The sequence below is a fragment of the Elaeis guineensis genome, chromosome 1 (genome assembly GCF_000442705.2).
Source record: "Elaeis guineensis isolate ETL-2024a chromosome 1, EG11, whole genome shotgun sequence".
Lineage (NCBI taxonomy): Eukaryota > Viridiplantae > Streptophyta > Magnoliopsida > Arecales > Arecaceae > Elaeis > Elaeis guineensis.
In genome coordinates, this window is record NC_025993.2 from 2,417,933 (window position 1) to 2,431,123 (window position 13,191).

Genomic DNA, 13,191 nt, shown 5'->3' on the forward strand with positions numbered 1-13,191 from the left:
TCAGCTGAAAGGTGCCTCCCGTTCTTCAAGACCCTGCGCCAGGCGAACGGTTTTTCTTGGTCGGATGAGTGCGAACAGCCTTTGAAGACCTGAAAAGGTACTTGGCTTCCCCGCCGCTGCTTGTAAAGCCGCAGGTCGGGGAGACCTTGTATCTCTACTTGGCCACATCTTCTGAGGCGATCAGTTCGGTGCTTGTTCGGGAAAACGAGTGCCGAACTCATCAGCCCATCTACTACACCAGCAAAGTGCTCCACGGCGCCGAAGCCAGATACTCGGAGACGGAAAAGATGATCTTCGCCTTGACCGTCTCCGCGCAACGGCTCCGACCATACTTCCAGGCCCACGCCATTGTGGTACTCACCGACCGGCCCCTGAGGGCCATACTGCGCCGACCCGACACATCCGGACGACTCGCTAAGTGGGCGATGAAGCTTAGCGAGTTCGACATTCAGTACCGGCCAAGGCCTGCCTTGAAGGCCCAGGTCTTGGCCGACTTCATCGCCGAATGCCCGACGACCGACCGAGGGTCGGGAGCTGAAGACCCGGGACGAGATACGGTCTCTGAGCCAGACCCGATCTCTACCTGGGTACTCCACATCGACGGAGCCTCCAACGCTCAGGGAAGCGAGGCCGGGCTCCTGCTCACGAGTTCGGATGGGGTAGTCACCGAATACGCCCTCCGGTTCGATTTCAAGGCGTCCAACAATCAAGCCGAATACGAGGCACTCCTCGCGGGCTTGAGGATGGCGAAGGAGCTGGGCATCGACAGCCTCCGGGCATTCTCCGACTCTCAGCTGATCGTGGGGCAGGTCAAGGGCGACTTCGAGGCGCGAGATCCGACCATGATCAAGTATCTTCAGAAAGTGAAGGACCTCGCGGCACACCTCGAGTATTTCGAGATCTCCCACATCTCCAGATCGGAGAACGCCCGCGCCGATGTCTCTCCAGGTTGGCAACGTCGGCCTATGATTCTTTGGGTCGGACGTTCGTCGAAAACCTCCAGCAGCCGAGCATCGATCGGGTCGAAGAAGTGCAGCAGCTGACGTCCGAACCAAGTTGGATGGACCCGATCGTCCGGTACCTCACCAACGGGACCGGTCCCGAAGATCCCACGGAGGCCAAGCGACTCCGATGGTCGGCGTCGCAATATGTGATCATGGACGGCCGACTCTACAAAAGGTCGTTCTCCCTCCCTCTGCTCAGGTGCTTGGGACCGGCCGACGCTGACTACGCTCTCCGAGAGGTTCACGAAGGAATTTGTGGGAATCACTTGGGGGGCAAGTCCTTAGCCTTCAAGGTCTTGCGACAAGGCTACTACTGGCCGACCATGAGGAAGGATGCGGCAGAGTTGGTCCGAAGGTGCGAGCCATGCCAGAAGTATGCCAATATTCAGCACCAACCGGCCAGCCAAATCGCTCCCATTGTCGCTCCATGGCCCTTCGCTCAGTGGGGAGTCGATATTCTCGGCCCCTTCCCACCGGCGTCGGGCCAAAGGAAGTTCATCGTCGTCGCCATCGACTACTTCACGAAGTGGGTCGAGGCCGAGCCCTTGGCGCAGATCACCGAGCGGAAGATGGAGGACTTCATCCAAAAGTCCATCATCTTCAGGTTCGGATTGCCGCACACCATCATCACCGACAACGGACGGCAATTCGACAACCAAGACTTCAAAGACTTCTGCACCAGGTTCCATATCCGTCATCGACTGACTTCAGTCGGGCACCCGCAGTCCAACGGTGAGGTTGAGGTGACCAACCGAACCTTGCTCCATGGACTCAAGACCCGACTGAACGAAGCCAAAGGTCTCTGGGTCGACGAGCTGGGCTCCGTTCTGTGGGCTTACCGAACGACCCCCCGCGTCCCGACCGGGGAGTCGCCGTTCAGTTTGGCCTACGGGACAGAAGCTATGATCCCGCTCGAGATTGGCCAGCCATCTTCAAGGGTCGAGTAGTACCAAGAGCCAGGCAACTCCGAAAGTCGGAGGGCCGACCTAGACCTTCTCCCCGAACTGTGAGATGAGGCTCAAATCCGAATGGCCTCATACCGACAGAGGGTCGCTCCGGTATTACAACGCCAAGGTCAGACCAAAGCTCTTCAGGCCTGGCGACCTAGTCTTGAGGAAGGCAGAAGTGTCGAAGCCCTTGGATCAAGGAAAGCTGGCTCCCAACTGGGAAGGACCCTACAAGGTTGCTGACACCTTCGGGCCGAGAGCCTATCGGCTGGAGACCCTTGAGGGGAAGCCCATTCCCCGGACTTGGAACGCCGACAACTTGAAGCTGTATTACCAGTGAATTCTGTAATTCAATTGTCGGAATACAAGTTCAGTTTGAAAAATCGGAGTTCTAACTCTTCGACTACTGATCGGCGCTCAGCCCCGACGCATCGACGCGGACCTGGCACCGACGACACATCGGCCCCTTACACGGACCGATGCATCTACGATGACGGGAGTCAATACTCCTTCGACGACTCGTCGGACCTTCACAAGGGCCGACGGACTCTTATAAACGGGAGTTACACTCCTTCGACTTTCGGCAACACATCCGCCCCTGACAAAGGCCGATGCAGCTGTTGCAACGGGAGTTCATGCTCCCTCTACGGTCGAATTTTCGGGCAGAATCCATCGGCCGACAGGCCGATCGGGCCCCGACCGAGAAAAAGCTAAAAGCCCACGCGACTATTGCCGCGACCTCCGACCAGGCTACGGCCGGTCGAGGGATATTCGACTTACCACCGTCTATCACATGACGCGACCTTAGCCGCACTCACTACTCGCCGACCGACCTACGGCCGGCTGAACGACATTCGGCTTGCCACCGTCTGTCAAAAGACATGGAACCCGACGCAGGAGAGTGGAGACCCGACTTACTATCGTTCCCCGACATTGCGACGCAAATGACCGACTAAATGCATCTACGGAAGTCCGACCCCCTAACCTTTACCAGGTTCGGTCGGCTCCCGACTCAACGGATGGACCCAACTGGCAACTTCAACTACCCGAAGCCGACCTAAAGTCGGGACGCATTCTACCTTCGGGGCTGCACAAATTGTCGAAGTCCTATCGGCTTACGTAAGTTGGCGACTTGCTTAAGTTAGTGACTAAGGTTCCACGTCGTAGCAATGGTCGGCATTACAAACAAGGAGAGAAAGAAAGAAGTTTCATTCATTGATAAAAAGGAATTACAGAGTCGGGTCGAAGCCCGATTACATGTATTTTCAAAAAGAAACAAAAAGGGAAGACGGTCGGCTGGGCCGATCATTCGTCCTGGTCGATCTCTTCAACCGACGGAGGATCGGGAATGATCGGCGTCTCGACTGAAAGCAGCGCTGGGTCAACGGCAGAAGGATGTCCTCCATCGGTAAAGGAGCTTCGGTCGGCCCCTGCCCCGGGATAGCTTCCTCCGCTAGGATGACGCCTCCCGACGGCTGGTCGGCTTCTTCTTCGGCTCCTTCCTCGGCGAACGGCGGGACGACGCGGCTGACGTCCACCTCCGGGTACAAGGCATGGACGGCGTCCCGACCATCCTCGAACCCGACCCGGTATGAGGCGAAGCTCGATTCGAGCATCTCCTCCCGGTATCGGTCGGAGGACCGGAAGTCCTCCACCGCCCGTTCGGCCGACTCTCTCGCCGACATCGCCTCGTCCTCGGCTCGGGCGAGCTCCTCCCTCGCCGACTCCGCCTCGACCTTCGCCATTTCGGCGTCGATCTGGGCGATGGACAGCTCCTCTTCGGCTTCCGCGAGCTTCTCCAGGCTGGCCCGGAGTTGCTCGCGTTCCCCTTTGAGTTCGGCAGCTGCACCATCCCGTTCGCGTCGAAGGCGGCGTACGGCCCGACCTTTGTGCTTGGCCTCCTTCTTGGCCGACTGCAGTTCGGACCCAAGCCGGGAGACCTCGTCGACTAACTTGGCCTCCCGGTCGGCCGACTGCAGGAGTTGCTCGGCCAGCATCGCCCTCTCAGCTTCGGCCGCCGCCGACCTCTCCTTGAAGGCTGCCCGAACGTTGCCGAACCTTCGGTACCCGACCTCAAGTTCGGACATTGTGAAGATCAGCTGCCGATCAAAAAGCTTCGTCAGAATCGCATGATAAGCAAAAATTCCTAAGGAAAATCTCTAAGGAAGGGAGGACCCGAAGCTTACCTCGACCATTGTCGGGTAGAACCGAGACAACATCTCGGACACCTGCCGAGTTCGCAGCAACCCCACATCGGTTGGGAGGAGGATTCCTTGGCACAACCTCCTCGCAAGATCGTGGTCGGCCAACGCCGACGCATCCTCGGGGTAGTAGGCGCTTGGGGGCATCGACCGGCCCCCCGACCTATCCTCCTCCGCGGGCTCCATCGGGGCTTTCCCCCGATCAGCTGCCCCGACCGACGGGACTGGCAGCGACGGGACGCTGGAGTTTGATCCGGCGCCCCCTGTTGCGCCGACGGACGCCGCCGGACGATGTTCGGTTTCCCGAACGTCATCCGGCTCCACCCGCATAGGCGAAGATACCGATACTCCTTCGGCCGCCTCTTCAGTCGGCCCCTCCTCGACTCGGACCGCCGGAGCCGCAAGAGCTATGACCGGCTCCGACTGGTCGGTTGCCGACGACTCGACGATCGGCGGGGCTGGGGTTGGCTTCTTTACAGGACGCGAAGGGCCGGCCCCCGATGCAGGCCTCTTCCTCTTGGCGAACTGCCGAATCTCGGCATCAGTCGGTCTCATCCTCGGTGGTGTCCCTGCAATACCGACAAAAGAATTAATGGCTGGACCAAAAGCCGACCAAAAGATGGACAAAAAGAAAAGCCAGAGGATCGGGCGATACCTATTCGGGGGACCAGACTCAAGCCGGCGTCATAGAGAGCTTGTTCGGTAACAAGCTCCCTCTGCTTCGGTACCGACATGTCCTTCAGTCGGTGGAAGTCCTCCCGGTCGTCCGCATCCACCCGACTGTTGTCGTTGGCCTCCGTTCGGGGTGTACCCCAACGAGAAGGAAAGCCCCAAGAAGAGGAGGAGGAAACAAAGAAAAACTGGTTCTTCCATCCATGAATGGACGATGGAAGACCAGTTATGAAAGCAAGACCCTTCCGGGGGTTGAAGAGCCACCACCCTCGGGCTTTAGGGTGGGGTCGGAGCACAAAGAAGGCCCGGAAGAGGGAAACGCGGGGTTGGTCGGCAAGAGTTGACACAACAGCGCGAAAGAAATGATTAGCCGAACAGAGTTCGGCGCCAGTTGCGCCGGACAGAGTCCGTAGTAATCAAGCAGATTCCGGACGAACTCCGGAATCGGAAGTCGAAGACCCGCGCGAAGGTCTTCAACGTACAGCGCCAGATCGCCAGGCGGAGGGTTGTTGACCCGACCGCCGGCCCCTGGAGCGGAGAGCCGAAACTGCTCCGGGATGCGATAGTGCTCCCGAAGCTGATCGACGTTCGGCCCCGAAAGCGAGGAGGCCTCATCTTCCGGAGCCGATCGGGTGTCGTCGGTCGAGTTCCCCGACCGAGCTCCCTGAGTCGGTTTCCTGGTCATTATGCAGGGACCGAAAGAGGAGAAAGAGAAGAAAGGAAGGAAGAAGGAAAAGGAGGACCACGAACCGGATGGACCCTCCGCAGGCGAAGAAGAGCTCTGCCCGCGACGACTGAAAAATCGCCCGACAGAGTTTCCCTAGCGAGATGTGGCAAATGTGGGTCAGGGTCCGGGAGGTCCTATATATATAGGGCCGACCGACGGCCGAGATCCTTCCGCGCCGACCGAAGACCTGCAGATGCGCGACGCGTGGCGCCCCCCGGTTGGCGGAAGATTCGGCGCGCCCCGCCCTGGGACGGCCGCACCGCCCGCATTAAATGCCGGAGGGGCGCCGGCCAACCACCTTGACATGCGGCACGCGGGGCGCGGCCCCGCATTCACGCGCCCGCGCCGGTTCGCGTTCCCGACGGGACGCCTGACAGCGGCCCTCTCTTTCGCGATCGGCGCCGAATATCCGATCGACTGACGCCGTATCGTCCGGCGCCCGATCTTCTGACACCGACGTGACGACTGACGACGACAAGACGTGGCGTCTGACACCTGACGCCGACGTGACCTCTGACGTCGACTGGACGTCCGGATCGCTGGACATCCATGAGACGTCTGACATCGGATCATCCGACAGTACGGTCGGATCTACACATGCGACAAATCCACTCCCAGTCGTCCGGAATTGCTGCCGAATGGAAGCCTCGGCCAGTCCGCCACCCGACTTGGGAGTGGAGGGGGGCAACTGTTGGGGAATACCCGCTGACCGACCGACTGTCGGAGGGCCCGACTGCCGGAGGGCCCGACCGACCGGAGGGCCCGACCGACTGGACGGCCCGACCGTCCGACCGACTGGACGGCCCGACCGTCCGACCGACTGGACGGCCCGACCGTCCGACCGCCTGGCAGCCTGACCACCCCCGTTGGACGACTCCGACTGGCCGATAGGCCGACCGATCGTCGGTCGGGGCGACCGACTGGACGGCCCGACCGTCCGACCGACCGGAGGGCCCGACCGACTGGACGGCCCGACCGTCCGACCGACTGGACCCCGACCGTCCGACCGCCTGACAGCCTGACCACCCCCGTTGGACGACTCCGACTGGCCGATAGGCCGACCGATCGTCGGTCGGGGCGACCGACTGACGGGAGCCATCAGCGGCTAATCGCCGACTTGGGGTATGTCGGGCGTGACCGTCCCGACCGACTGAACCCGGGGGTCTGAGGCCCGACTTACATGAAGCTCGCCGACCGACCGGAGGAACCCGACGCCGCTCCGCTGGCTGCCGACCTAGGGTCGGCTGACTCCTCCAACCGCCGTACAGCCGCCAGACGTTGTCAGCTCTGACACGGACATGCGGCACAGTTACCTAGGGGCATTGTCCCGCCGAGAGCCTGGTCAACCCTGGTGATTAGACGGCCGCGCGGCGACGTGACGTTTTCACGACGGCTCTGACAGCCCACAGTGAGTTGACAGTTCCTCACTTGTCCGCGCCATTAATGACGGCGCCATACCTAGCTCCACTATATATACCGGGGAAGGCAACAGTGCAAGGGGTCGATCCGCCCGTCTCTCCCACATACGCAGGCTCGCTCCTCTCTCTCTCCCTCTCTCTTTCTCAGAGCTCTCTGTCTGTATTTCACTGTTGCCCAGTCACCTCTCTGACTTGACCGTCGGAGGGTCCCCGCCGGAGCCGCCTCCGGTCAGTGCGGACTTCCTTTTGCAGGTGCACGCTTCCCGGCGATTGGCCGCAACAAAGGTATTTGTAGAATATTTGAAAGTGAAAATTTCTAGTCAAGATTGGCTTGCCATAATAGAACTTCAATGTTCAGAGTCTTCAGACTCTATAGGATAGAAACAAGGCAGAATGCTTAGCAGCAAGGCAAGAATGTATGCCAATAAAAAACCCAGGCACCAACTTATTTACAGTTTAAAATCATGAAATAATTATCTCAGATGAAAAGTTTCCTAACTTGACCCTTTTTTGCATCTGCTGAATATTAATGACCTCAGAACATGTTTTACGATCAGCAATGCAAATTAAAGGCAGTCTTTGCCCTTGATTGTCATTGTAACATACATAATGCGCTCTTCCCATAGACAAATTTAATTGTAAAAGAGGTAACCTGCAATTTGATATCGTACTTCCAGTCATCACTATAATTAACATTTCATCATCATCAATTTAAAAAAGAGATAATAAATTACTCTGCAAAATTAATTCAATTCTTGGACACTTTGGTTATTCAAATAAATCTTTTTCTTTCCTACCTGCACGATATCAAATGACATTCCTTCGCAGTTTCTTCAGGAAACCAGTCTCCAGAACCACTCGCTCAGATCTCATTCCATATTTACTGAAATCTACTTTAGAAATGAGGGGGGGAAAGAAAAACTAAAAGAACACTTCTCAGATGACCAAATCATTCCAATTGATCCGAATTGAGGACCAAAGCAAGAAGTAATGATGCTCTTCTAGCCTTCTTTTTTTTTGATAAGAAATGCTCTTCTCATTAAAAAGCAAAGTCAGTGGAAGAGGATCACCTGGGAAGGGATTCTTTTCTATTGCATGGGGTTGACCGTTGGTCGGGCACGTCGCCTGAACTTTCGACCTTTCGCGCCGAAAGCACCGTCCTTTCGCGCCGCAATTTGAATCGCGAACTGAGGGTGTTGGCGGGAAGAAGGGGATCCGTGGAGCCCTAAAGATAAAGCCGTGGCAAGAGATTTAAAGAAGGGGAGGGAGAAATAATAAGCAAAATAAAGGAGACGTAAAAAGAGAGGGAGCGGTCACGACCTACACGGTTGGCATGGGTGGAGGGTTCGCGTTGTATCTTGCGCGCGAAAGGATGATCAATCTTCTTCACGATATCAACCGTTGGATGGCATCTTAAAGAGACATATCTCAAAATATTTTGAAGCTTTCACCCCTTTATTTTTGAAAAAAAAAATTATGTTAAAAATCATTCTTTTATAAATAAATATCATAAAAAAATTGATCAATTTTTTCATTGATCAACTTATCCATATTCTCATATTTTTTAATATAGATAAATTATTTTATCATGATAATATTTATCCATAAAATAAAAAAAAATTCTATTCATCCAGAGATAGTTAAATCATTTTTCTATCAGTTAGTAAAATAGATATTTAATACTATATATAAAATGACCATCTTATTTACAATGTCCCCATCATTCAATGCTTAATAACTTATTTAAATCTAAAAAGCATAAAGAATATCATGGGAAATATAGATAAATTTTACCAATTTATCTAAGAAAGTAGTATAGTAAAAAAACATGAGTAACCAATTTCGAAGTCATTTTTATGTGTAAACAAATATAAATAAATTATTTTTTATTTAAATATTATTTAAAAAAATATTTATCTAAAAATATGAATTTTTAGATAAATCTTTTATCCGTAAAAGAACTACCTCTTAAGAGAAAGAGAAAATGAAGTGATGTGGCATCCCGTTAGTCAGTCACCATCACCGCTCAAAGATGAGCTTGTCATCCACCACCACTAAACAGGATCTCTTCTGAAACCCCAAAAGGAAAACAGAAAAAAAAAAGGGCAGAACTAGAATTGTAAACAAAGATAAGCACCAAATCTATCATGCATGTATAATTTATATATTAACTTTTATGGGACAATAGTTCAGTTTGTATTTTCGATAGAAGGCCGTAGAAATGAGGTACACAATCAAGCTATATGGTGCGGGCAGGACTCTCCCGAAATCTCTACCCTCTAAAATTTTAATAAAGACAAGATTCGATCTCAAATTATTTGGTCCAACTGACAGGAACTATCAACTTGATAAACTAATACCTTGATGGTTATGGTTTATAAGGATTTATTTTAATACAAGATATTGGGAAGGGGAGTGAATGAAACTATCACAATTTTCATAAACTTGCTTTAGTGGTTACTTCTTTGCTTACCAAACAAAGTTTCTAGATTCGAAACTGAGATAAAGAAATACTTGAAATATAAGTTGATCTCCTCCTTTCCTCTTAAAAGAAGAAAAAAAGAGTACCATGATTTTCTTTATTTCTTTCTAGAAATGTTGTTTTCCCATGTCTCACAATTTGGTTGTTCACATTGTGATTCTATTTAGTCGGAGATACAACTCTTTTAATGGAATAGGATATATCAAATAATTATATAATATTTTTAAGATAAATCATGTAAAGTTCAAATCATTGTATTTAATATTTTCATTTAGAGTTAAACTATTCCATTTCCCACGCCGATATTCATATTATCTCACATACTTCACCATTATGTTGAATTCCCATCTATGTGCAAGGGATACTTCCTTGCACAAAGTTATATGCAGATCACCAAGCATCAAACAAATGATGGATGCGCAAGAGTTTCCATTATTATAAAATATTTGTAAAAAATAAAATTATCATCTACATTTGATTTTTATTTATTGTTTGGCCTTAAAAAGTTGGTGCTTTATGCATCATCTCTTCTACATAGTTGCTTCTCTTTTCGCACATAATTCCATTATAGTCGTATAGACGGTCTCCACACATTTATGCACAATTTAGAGATTTAACACAAGGTGTGTATCAAAATCAAGAGTCAGTGACAAAGTTTGTGATAAAAGAAACTAAATGTAAAATGACAATCAGTCCAGAGGATAGATCGACCTTGATTTCTCTTATGACTAGAAATAACTCTGGTCTTAACAGGAATCAAATTGTCTCATCTCTAAACATTGGAAGCAGATCTTTAATTGTGCCAGTTCTTGCTCTTTGCTTCTCTTATTCTCATCCATTTTCCTCCCAAGATTCCTCCAAGAATGGTGAGGTAGCACTCATGGGCACAACAATGAGACTCAGCCTCAAGCTCAGGGAAAAAAATGATAGACACTGTACATGGAGTTATGATCTAATTTAGCATCTGTACGAAACGAGTACATAATTAGTTGTTCTAATGATGAGGTCAATAAGCTAGAATTACTAGAAAGTCATCTCTAGACTAAGATGAGTTTATTAAATATTGACAATGCCTGAAAGATCCAGGTCAAGTTGTCAGGGGCCCTATATCCCTAGACATTCATAAGGCCAAATTCTCTCTCTCTCTCTCTCACACACACACACCACACACTCACGCACACACAAAAACATATGTACACATGCACACTCTTGCAAGACCAATCAAATTCTCAAGAGGTCTTTAGGGATAACTGGATAAGAAGACAGCATTCTTGATCAAGATGTTAAATCATCATCCTTAGAAGAGATTCACAAGATACTAGTTTACATATAACTATGTTAAAATCATTGTAAAGATATATATTTTCATTAGTGGCTTTTTAACTTTGGTGCTTGAGAGACTAAGAAATTTTTCACTCATTACTAATTTTTCTTCAGATGACAAGAAACTAGGAATGTTAATAGCTATTTCTTATTTGTTTATAATTCTAGAAGAGAGGCCAATTTCTTTTTCTTCTGAGATAAGGGTCTCTAGGCCCATTTTAACTAGCCTTCCACATGGTAGCCATAAGATGCAGGTGAATGACACCACAACTATAATGGTTACACCTAAAATTCTAATGTATTTTTTGTATACATATGTTTGCGACGGCCCTGGGCTCGAATCCTCACTTCTTCGAAATGAAGAGGGATGCTAACTAACTAACCTAAGGCCACAAACATACCAACACCAAAATATCTGATTCCATCATTAACATATCTTGTATCAAGTTTGCTTGCTTAAGTATTCCTTTCTCCACATTAGTTAGACATGCAGCAAAGGAAAAAGAAAATGAAAAAGAAATAAATTATTACCTTGCCAAATCTTTAACTCTTATTTAAAGATAAAACTTTTGGATGAAAAAATAATCACATACATCGATATAGCATGGTTTAACTCTCCTCTATGGGTTTCTAAACCTTGTTAAGAAACTATTGGTCTCACCAACTTCATGATCAAGGAGTCCTCAAACATCCTCCCTTGTTAACATTATTGATGCCAATATCCTCATCCTGCCCACTCCATTATGTTTTGTTTAATTAGTATTAATACAATTAAAGTGCAACAAGTTAAAGATAACAGATCATTTCCACAAGGCAAATACCTGACAGCTTTCTTAGCAAAAGCATTTACCAATTAAATAAATATACCTTCATGATGTGAGAACAAAATAGAATGGAAAAGAATTCTCTATAAGGCTGCAAACAAGTCAAAGCTGAAATCTCCATGATGCTTATTCCTTATGCCTCCTATCCCCCAGCAAATAAGACAAGCTGAGCAAAGTAACTTGCAATTAAAAAGTCCAAAAACTCTAAATAATTGATTCATTCCATCATACATCCTGTCATGAGTTCAAAGAGAGGACTGGTCGAACCAGTCAAACAGTCTCTAACTGAAAGAAATAAAATATGGAGCCCTTGAAGCTTTTGGAGATTCTCTCTTCCCCTCTCTCCCTATTCTTTCTTTGGCACTGCATTCTTTCTTTAAGTCTGCAGTCTTTGACTAAATAAATCATCTGCCCTCTGAATTCTGATGCTGCGACTGAATTGTATTTGGATAGAGGAGAATCATAGAACAGCATACAATATCATAATTCTCATTTTATGAGACATCCTCATAATTCTCATAGAATGTGTTTGAATTAAGCACCACCTAGATCCAACAAAAAGGAAAAAAAAAAAAAGAAAATATCAACCAATTCTCATTTCCTTGGGTGATCTAGTGACTTAGGATCTAATCTCATCTTCGTCGGAGTTTAACAGAGAGGAATATTTGGAAGGAGAACTATTCTATTTTGAAGCTCATTGAAAAAAAAAAAATCTATTTCAATAATTTTTTATAAAATAAAAAATTATAACTATTCATTCTTCTTCATCTGTCCAGATCTAATTTAATGTTTAACATCAACATCCCAATATCACAAAGTTACCCTCCGATATTATTATTATAGAATTAGGATACGCTAGAAACAAAATAAAAAACGTATATTTTTGAATGATAGGAAAATAATTCATGGATAAGAATTTATCTTTATTTTGATAGACAAAAATTATTTATAGAAAAATAATTTATTTATCTATAAAAATATAAGAAAATGGATAGGTTAGTCAATTAGGCATCTTGTTTCATAAATGTAATCCTTATCAATCACTAGTGTCGTACGGTCATTTGGAAATAAACGGTCTCCTTTGAGGCTAGGGGAGCCGAACCGGTTCGCAAGGCTATAAGTAGTTGTGAGACCATACGTGCACTGATTTATTGCTCTTCCGGAAGGGTCATAATGTTGCCAAGTTAAGCCGGAACGCAGCCATCGAAGTCACATCGCATTGCATTGAAGGATGTCAGAAGGTTGGACGGTTCATAATAATAGCAGGAGGAGACCGAGAACAACCCAAAAATTACTGAGTAGGTGAATTTTAGTTGTTCAAGGATGCTCTCAATGAATCACTCATCTGGCACCACAAAGAAAGAGAACTGATTTGTATATACAAAATGAGCACAAATTTTTAAGAATTTGAGTTTTTGGAGGCAATATCTTTATTATATACGTGCAATTCAAGGAGATAAAAACATAAAAGAACAGGGCCAGGGCCAAACCAGATTATTTTGTTCAATTTAAAGTGCAGGTTAAAACATCTTATAACAACATAATTACTCAAAATGAAAAAAAAAAAAAGAAGCATCAAGTCGATAATTAGAT

The 13,191-nt window shown here is 48.3% G+C and overlaps 1 long non-coding RNA gene across 1 annotated transcript in view; it reads right to left on the reverse strand.

The window, feature by feature from the left end:
• Positions 1 to 8,028, reverse strand: part of LOC114913914 (uncharacterized) — a 70,030-nt gene extending 62,002 nt beyond the window's left edge. Inside the window, exon 1 of the long non-coding RNA XR_012137874.1 lies at positions 7,767 to 8,028. This is a non-coding gene — a long non-coding RNA (uncharacterized lncRNA). The remainder of the gene's footprint in view (positions 1 to 7,766) is intronic.
• Positions 8,029 to 13,191: the final 5,163 nt, after the last annotated feature.